Source organism: Myotis yumanensis, unplaced genomic scaffold, assembly GCF_028538775.1.
Source record: "Myotis yumanensis isolate MYYU_CA2020_CCGP unplaced genomic scaffold, mMyoYum1.0.hap1 SCAF_7, whole genome shotgun sequence".
Taxonomy (NCBI): Eukaryota; Metazoa; Chordata; class Mammalia; order Chiroptera; family Vespertilionidae; genus Myotis; species Myotis yumanensis.
This window is the reverse complement of record NW_027223758.1, coordinates 76,581,577-76,589,764: the sequence shown is the minus strand read 5'-3', so window position 1 is coordinate 76,589,764 and position 8,188 is coordinate 76,581,577. Positions and strand designations below refer to the sequence as shown.

The following is an 8,188-nucleotide window of genomic DNA, read 5'->3' as shown; positions in this document are numbered from 1 at the left end:
AATATTTTCACATTGTGAAGTGTAATAGGTTTCATTCCAAAATACAGCATAGAAAAGGAAATGAAGAAAATATAACAGTTTTTTGTTTTTTTTGTTTTTTTAGTGAGAAATGTTAATAATGACCTCTAAAACCATAACCATCATCCATGTTCAGAGAGTGACCTTGGCGAAGAGTTTCCTAGGGGTGCAGAGAAAACTTTGAGGGAAGTGATCACCCAGTACAACAGGTGTTTGGGCCTCCATGTCTTACACTTGAGTTTCACGGAGCTTCCCCACACTCAGGGCAGGACCCACATGTTCCCCTGTGGATCTGGGGTTTTGATATAAGGAATGTTCCAAATACATGCTGATTTTTACTTCCACTCAGTTCTGGAGGCAGGTCGTACGGCACAGGAAAGGATGCTGCTGGCTCCTGGCTGCCGAAGACTTTTTGTTTCACTCTGAAGCTGTCCAGGCCAGATGCTGAGGGAAGAAAAGGACCCTGAACTCCTAGGAGCGGATCATCATCAGGGCATGGGTTTTCCCTAACACTCCCTAGGTGACCTTGGACAGATGCGCGCTTGTGACACGGAACCAAACAATCTGACTGAGGTCTGGACAGGGTCTCTTATACGTCTTAATACGTGACATGGCATTGCTGCGGCCAGGCATCTCAGCTGACCATTTGCGAAAATAGGAATGGAGCCAGTTCTGGGTTTCCTCTGTCTGAATGCTGTAGGGAAGAGAGCCCCCAGCTGGATTTCCTTCTAAGCTGCTCTGCACATTCCCCGCAGATGGATCGATCACGTGGAGAGGAGCGACACTTTTCCCTGGGGTCCTGCTTTCCTTCCCCTGGGTCGCCAAGGTCTCTCTAAACTCAGGACACAACCATTATGCTTTGTCAGCCCCCATGGAGCCAGTGCTTCAAAACGGACCTACTATGGGCCAAGACTCTGCTTTAGGTGTGGATGAGGCATGTTCTTTCAGGAGCTTCCTGAGCCTAAAGTGTCCCAAATGAGCTTTTTTGACTTTCTTGAAAGTCCTGGGATTGATCCAATGAGGTAAACTTTTGTTTTGGAGATCAAGGTCGTGGATAATGTCTAGCCACTCCTGGAGAGTTAGGAGTGTCATAAGCCATCAAGTAGCTGGCGAGGTCCGCTTTAAAACGTGTTGTCCATTCTCCGGATCTGTGGGTTCCATGGGTAATTCATGGGTACAAGGGGCTCAGTCATGTTCCTTGCCTTTTCTGGTTCCAGTCAGCATGGATGAGGTTGGAGGTGTGTATGACAGCTAGCAGGACTTCTTTCTACAGCAGTAGCATCATTTTCATGTAGTGTGTTCCAAATGCAGTTCCAGCTTCGCCTGGCAGAGAGTAATGTTTTCATAAGGCTCTGTCTCAGCAGGTAAGTGAGCCTCAGCTTCTTGTTTACCACTATGCAGGAGCAGGACTGGTTTCTTCCTGAACTCTGGTGGATACTGCTTTATGAGCTAGTCCACGTCAAAGCAATAGTTATATTGTGCTGAAGATACAAGTGTCACAAATAGAGAGGATAAAATATCTCTGAACCCAGCAGGAGTGGCTCTGTGGTTGAGCCTTGACCTATGAACCAGGAGTTCATGGTTTGATTCTCAGTCAGGGCACATGCCAAGGCTGTGGAATTGATCCCCAGTAGGGGTTGTGCAGGAGGCAGCCCATCCATGATTGTCATCATGGATGTTTCTATCTCTCTCTCTCTCACTCTCCCTTCCTCTCTCAGAAAACAGTAACAACCTATTTTTAAAAATACATATATTGATGTGAAGAGATGCAGAATTATACTTCGGCTTAATTCCTGAGACTCTAGTGAGGTAGAATTGGAAGGGGTTCCCTTTATTCAGCAGGTCCCAAGTGTCCTGGGCTTCCCCTAATGCTCAGTACTGGTCTTTGTCCTATGGGAGGCATGGCGGGCAGGAGGCCATGATTTCCAGCTCTGGGCAGTGCCCTCTCTCTCCTATTTGACTGCCACTTTCTCAGCCTCATTCTGCTGTGTCTCTGGTGGTAATTCATCATCACCACCGGAGAGACTCCAACACAGCTCTTCCTGGGAACTATTCTTCTGCCTCTGAGGGGGCGGGGGGGGGTGTGAAACTTTTGAAATCACCTCTGCGTTGCTGCATTTCACCGGGCACATCTTCCTCCTGTGGGTGCTCGCTGAGCCTTGGAACAGGAGTGCTTTGGCTCATATGCTGCTCCCTGCCCAACATGGGGGAGAAGAGAGGTAGATGGGTGGTCCAGTTTGGACTTTTCCTTCTCACCCTCATCACCACTGGATATGGTTCATTTCCCATAATCACCTTCATGAGACATTATACTTCTAGTGTCTTTACAAGATGCTCCCCTTCCAGCCCCATAGAACACTCAGGACTTTTCCGGATCTGAGTGTCCTGTGGCACCACAGCCTTAAGCCCACAGCCTTTCTGGATCATACCCCATTGTGGCACCCTGTGCCTGCCTGCAGTTCAAATTCTTCACGACCCAGCACCTACTTTGTGGCTGTGGTTCTGCCCCTTCCCCTTTGGCCTTATCATGTTTGATTGTTGATTTCTTCATGTGTAAAATGACATCACATAGGACTTTTATTTCAATGTTAAATGTACAACAGCTAACACTGGGCAGAGGAGCTGCTGGTGGTTTGTAAGATTATTACAGTGAAAGAATGCAGAGGCAGCCCAGACTTTGGAACAGAAGTCTAGGCCTATCCATAAATTAACATGAACATATGAGATAATCCAGGATGGTTATAAGATACATTCACAAACAACCACAGACACTACTACCCCAAAGTCTCTTGGGGTTGGTCTTGAATATTTTTGTACATCTGCCCCATAGGACCCCCAAGAACTGAAATTTACCACACCCACTGAGGTCAGATTGCATGGTGGACCCTTGAACCAGGACCATATGTGTAAAAACTATTGCCTAGCTGGTATATAAAAGTCTCTAGTGTGTGTGTGTGTGTGTGAGAGAGAGAGAGAGAGAGAGAGAGAGAGAGAGAGAGAAAGAGAGAGAGACAATAAGCTACTTGGCTCTTGAATAAAATGGAGTGGAACATTGCTCTTGGCACTATATGTCCAATGCAAAAATAATATACATTTGGTCTCCATTTGGATTGTACTTCCAGGTAGAAGTTGTGCTCAATGAGAATCAAGTTGCAAATGTTTCTCTAGTCCCACTTAAAAGGTTATACATAATGAGATTTCTGCCATGGTGGGGAAGTTAAGAATTCTGGGTGACTTGCCAAATCTTTTGATCACAAAGAGTGCTTTTAATACACATTGCAAAGCATTTGTCTTTGCAAGGTGTAAAATGCCAGAGCTCAGCTTCCTTTTTCAGGGTCTGTTACTCTCCATAGCATAATATATCTTAAATTCCCCAGCAGTGTTAACTCTTGGCAAATGTAGCAAGGGAAACTATTTGTATGACTGTGTGTATTCCCTGAGAGTCAGGACTGTCACCTCTGCAGGTATTCCTATCCTTGGGGTTCTAGGATTCTGACAAACACTGAAACAATCTATCTTTCCAAGTAATCAATACATATTTATTAAGCACCATATATGTGCTCAAGCCCTTTCTAAGGATTACAGTACATGTTTGGTGCTGTCAAGGGAGATTATAAAGTCTAAGATATTCATAGAATTTCTCTGGAAAGATACATAAGAAATTAGTAATAGTAGATACCTCTGAGGAGGTAAAGAGAGGAAGGAAAGAATTACGTTTCACTATTTACTTTTTTATGATTTGAAGCTGTACAATGTGCTTAATTTGCCTATTTAGAAAGAAGATTACAACTCACAACTTAAAAGATGTTTTGAGGGTGAAGTTTTCTAGAAAGTAGTCAACTAGAGAGGTATTTCAGAGGTAGTACTGTGAGTGATACAGATTCTAGGCATCATTCAGAAAAGGAAGAATGAGGAGTAGAATACCTGGGAGCTATCTATTAAGTTCTCTTGCAATGCCTGTGGAAAATGAATCAGATCAGGGATACCTGGCCCCCCATAGTCAAATGTTCCCTAGTCATTTTGGAGAGTCCAGAGAGGTGACTGAAATACATTCATAAGCTTCCTTTTCCAATTTCTGCTCCTGCCGCTTATGCATTGGAGGTGGAGCCTCAGCAGGGCTGCTTCTGTCTACCTGGTTCCTTCCTGGGGAACATCTTTGCCCCCAACACTGCAAGATGTGTAAGCTAAGTCAATGTGGTAGCAGTTGACTCACTACTTACTCTGTAGGCATCACACCACAGAACATGGGGCAGCACATCCTTGCAGACCCAGCTCCATGTTACCGTTTATCACCTGAATCGCCCCTGGTCTTACAAGGCCCATCATGAAAACAATTATTTTAACTGCTACCTACAATTAATTATAGCTGGCCTATTCTCTACACAAGGCTGGTCATGGAATGCCCTAACACTGTTCACACCTTCCTGACCAACACCTCAGTGGCCCACAGAAAACTAAGTGCCATGTACATGGTAAAGAGCCGACTGGATAGACAACTCTACCGTATGTGCCTAACATACTTATATTCCCATGTAGACTAAACATGTATGATATTTATAGAAGATATGCATGTTTTCATTCCCATAGGAAGTATACTGCCACATGAAATGTCAGTTGCTTGTTAAATTTCCAATGGTTATATTTGGGTTGGAAAGTTTTATAGTAGTTATAGTCTTAGAGGATCAGGTCCTGGAGCAAGGGCATTGCCCATGAAGTTTATCAAATGGACTTAATTCTTTTCAATTTATAAGGTCATAAAATTAATCTCTCCCTCAAGGATATAGGAAAACAGGTTTTAGTACACCACACTCCAATTCTTAGCACTTCCTTTGCTTTGAAACCTTTGATAGAAAAGAAGCTTTGAACTAGGCATACTTGGTCAATGGAAGAAACATTTATTTTTTTAGCTTTGCAGAAATTCCTAGGTAGATCTGAGTCCTAAACAGTTTTGTAAATGATAGAGTAAATGTTATTTTCTGAAATCTGTGCAAGGACTGAGTCAGGAAGTGTTGGGTATGAATGGACAGAAGTCTCCATGAACGATGAAAGCAGAAGATTTATAGAGAGAATGAAAATTTACATCCTTAGTGGGTGTTTTGTTGATGGCCTGTAATAGTCTCCTAGGAGGTTTACCCTGTATCTACAGAACAAATAGCCTCAGCTTACACTCATCTTGATATCATTATGATTTAATTTAACAGGGAGAAACTTGGGAAAACATCTCTAATGTATTAGATATCACCCTGTAAATGCAGCATCTGGAATAAAGGTCCTCTCCATTATCTGTTTACTGTGTGCTGGAGACATGCCAAGCTATCAAAGCCAGCATGAATATGTAGATCAGTTTGCCTTCCAACAAGTTGGTACCCAAATTTGGCATTCTTCTACATTAGTATTAGCAAGAAACTGAACTTTAGAAGGATAAGAAGCAGAAAGTTATCCAAATATTTGAGGTAACACTATATTGGAATCATTAAAGGCAAAAATACTTCAATAAATGACATTAAGCAATTATACTGGACTCAGTACTGGTTTTTGTTATGACTTGGTTATCTGGTTAGCAGGTGACCTTGAAATAAACCATTTAATGTGTCTGTATCTCCAAGTTTATGAAAGGAGGAAGTTGAACGAAATGGTACAGGTTCCTTCCAGCTTTAAAATTCTGTGATTTAACAAATGCAAATAAGACATATAAAACACTAAAAGGACAAAGATTAGAAATCATGATTTATTTTAAAATATAGTCAATCAGGAATGTATGATTTGCAGTTTGTACTAAGGAATGCAGGTGGACAATTGGGGTGCCTAGAGAGGAGCTGTGCAATGATTAATTGACAGGGTAAAATGGACAAATCTGAGAGACCAACCAAAGGACTTGTATGCATGCATATAAGCCTAACCAAAGGACACAGACATCATGGGGGTGAGGGCATGAGTAGGAGGGTGGGGGGCCATTGGGGGGATAAGGACATATATGTAATACCTTAATCAATAAAGAAAAAAAGAATAAATAAATAAATTGTTTAAAGAATTACAGTAAAATAATAAATTCGTTTTCCTCTGTATACACAAAGTTATGCACATGCCATTGTGTGAGGTGGTAACTCTCTGCTGGCTCACCTAGCTTGTGCCTGAGCTCCAATTCCCCTTCTATTCCTTTCATAAGAGGACAGCAGTGGACTGACTGCTGGATGGGGTGGGAACTGAGGGGCAAAGAGAATTAACTCCTTATCCAAAATGATTCTCTCTGAATTCTGCCCTTATGTGAATTCATTGAAGACTTGCACAATGCAATACACTAATATATCAGCATCATTTACAGAAACATGTTTATTATATCAACTAGAATGGGATGCAGAAAAGCTAGGACTTGGGAAGCAACATATAATTTGTGAGAGGAGGAGAAAAATGTCCAATTCTGAGACTTACTGGCAGATGCCATTTTAGACCCTTAAACGACTAGCTCACCGGGGATGCTAAGAATATTGGGTACAGCAGAGCACTAGGGGCAGTATGGATTGGGCTGATGTGGGACAGAGGTATCAAAAAGAAAGAAGGCAGATTACCTGTGACAAAAACGTCATGAACTAAATATACCCACTTCCCTCAGGGAAAGAAGTCCATATCTTCACTTCAAGTCTTCAACCCTCTTTGACCCTTATTTTGCTCATTAAAAAAGCTTGATTATCTGGTTTTCACTCAGACTGTCTAAATGAAAGGATGATGCTAGAGAAAGGTACAATAGTAGCTGTAAGAAGTGGCTACTTCTTGCAACAAAGTGGTTAAAACCAGATGCAGAAACTTGGAAAGTCAAGTGGTCTGGGCCACTTGTGCGGCTAAATGGAGACAGACCACTTTAAGAATATGTGACACACTCCCCACCCCCCCATCTAGAGAATGTGCTATGAACCAGGACTGTGAACCTGTTTTCACTTCCCATTTTCTAAGGCACTACTGCCTTGGGATTAGAGTAGAGTGAGGATATATGAAAGAAAGATGTGTCTTATCTTCTGATAGAAATAGGATTAGAGATAATTTTAGGCTTCCTCTAATTTCTGCTTACCTGTGAGAACCCAAATGTATTGTGAGAACATAATAAACATTAATTTAAAAAAAAGTCTCTGGTATGACCAAACCATTATAGCATGCGAAGAGTCACATAAACAGAAAAGACCTATAACATTGTGTAAGCAAATTATTTGTTTTTTCCTTAATTACGAGAAATTCATCAGCTATTTCAGTTCTATTAGTCAGGCAGGAAACTTTGAGTAACTATTGTATTCATGTAAAAGTGCTTGGGAATCTAAGATATTCTAACATCTTCTATGCTAATGTTTTCATGAAAAAAGCATAGCCTGGCTAGATAAGTAATGCATTTAAATGTCGTGAGAGGAATGAACAAAGACATTGGATTAGATTTTTGGGGAGGGAGCAGTCATTTCCAGGTGAAGCAAATAGGAAAGTCTTCCTGGATATTCTGACATTTGAACTTGGCCTTGAAAGATTGGTAGTTATGGTGATGAGAATATACCATAATAACTTGAACTCAGTCACCAAACCTCTCTGTGCCTGGGCTAACTAGCCATGAGACAGTGCTGGAAAGAAGGCAAAAACATGATTACAAACAGTTTGGCTGATATAAAATCCTTTATAAATGAGTAACACGTGTAAGGAGATATGTTTAATTAGATATTGATTAAATTATAGAGCCTTTATCTGACCTTCTAGAAACTGTGTTTTTCTATTTGCAGTTGACTCCGATTTTCCTTGTGTACATAATACACATAGTTGTACCAGTAAATAAAAGAAGGGGTCTCACCAGGAAGGTGAAAAATGGATTATCTGGAAAGCCAAGGCAAAAGGCATCAAGGCTCAACCAAATGACAAAGTAAAGAATAACAGATTCAAGTTTCCTGGAAATAGAGATAGTTACACAATGAATATGATGGCTATTTCACCCTGGAGCCAGGCAGGAGTTGGCAGGTCCACATTTTGATAAAATGTCTGTGGTTACCCCTTGATAATGAGTCTCTCCTGGGCTCTTTGAGACAGAAGAAAGGAAAGTGCTGGCTAAGATTGATGGGCAGTGCCGTGGCCTCCAGTCATGGACACCTATGTGACTCATATTTATGTTTCATAAATATTTCTGCAAAGAGTGAAATAATGATTG

General features: G+C 41.6%; 1 pseudogene; it reads right to left on the bottom strand.

Moving 5' to 3' along the window:
• Positions 1-278: 278 nt before the first annotated feature.
• LOC139013515 (tyrosyl-DNA phosphodiesterase 1-like) lies at positions 279-2,326 on the bottom strand (annotated as a pseudogene).
• Positions 2,327-8,188: the final 5,862 nt, after the last annotated feature.